The sequence below is a fragment of the Colobus angolensis genome, unplaced genomic scaffold (assembly GCF_000951035.1).
Source record: "Colobus angolensis palliatus isolate OR3802 unplaced genomic scaffold, Cang.pa_1.0 Scaffold265, whole genome shotgun sequence".
In the NCBI taxonomy this organism is placed as follows: Eukaryota; Metazoa; Chordata; class Mammalia; order Primates; family Cercopithecidae; genus Colobus; species Colobus angolensis.
This window is the reverse complement of record NW_012115877.1, coordinates 379,417-380,437: the sequence shown is the minus strand read 5'-3', so window position 1 is coordinate 380,437 and position 1,021 is coordinate 379,417.

Genomic DNA, 1,021 nt, shown 5'->3' with positions numbered 1-1,021 from the left:
GGCATACCCTCTACAGTTTTGTGGGGTTTTTGTGTAGTTTTTTTGTGAATAATCACAGTATTTAAAATTTAGTTACGTACTTTAGCCTCCTCTTAAGAAATACTATCTAATAAATCAATATTTGTATGGCTAATTTTATTATATTTTAAATATTTAAAATAAATGTATAGCTTAAAATTGTTTAAGCTTTTCTTTGTACCACCTAAAACACAAAAACTTTGGTAGGTCTCCACTAGGACATTTTATTCTTTGGAAAACACTGCTTAAAGCAAAACTTGCCCATCAAGAAAGGACCAGAAAACCTTCTCCAACAGACTCAGCCCATGGTTAATTTATCTTCTTAATTTCCACACAATTTCACAGTAAATTATATACTGTGCTATATTTTCTAACTATTTTATGAATAATTAACTTGTCACATAAACTGTAGACTCTTGGAGGATAGGAAACGTAGTTTTTGCTTCCCAATCCCAGCCTTCCCCCACAGCTTTGGAGAGATTTCTCATTGTTTTAGTTCATTAAGTATTTGTTAAATGATTAATTTTCAAAAATGCATAGGAATACACTGTAAATACATAATCAGACATGGAAGTCTCTTGAAGGTATTTTATCTAAAGCAATTTAGTTTCACTAGTTCTAATCTGAAAATAATTGAGGTTCACAGTTCACTCTGTCCTTTATTTTTCATTTTTGGATTCCACTAATGTTCCAGAAAGGACTGAAAGTTGTTTCAAAGGAAGAATGTTACTAGTTCAACCATTATTATCTTCTTATAACTTTCTTCCTTTGAAACAACTTTCAGTCCTTTCTGGAACATTAGTGGAATCCAAAAATGAAAAATAAAGGACAGAGTGAACTGTGAACCTCAATTATTTTCAAATTAGATGGAAAACAGTATGGCGATTCCTCAAGGATCTAGAACTAGAAGTACCATATGACCCAGCCATCCCATTACTGGGTGTATACCCAAAGGATTACAAATCATGCTGCTATAAAGACACATGCACACGTATGTTTATTG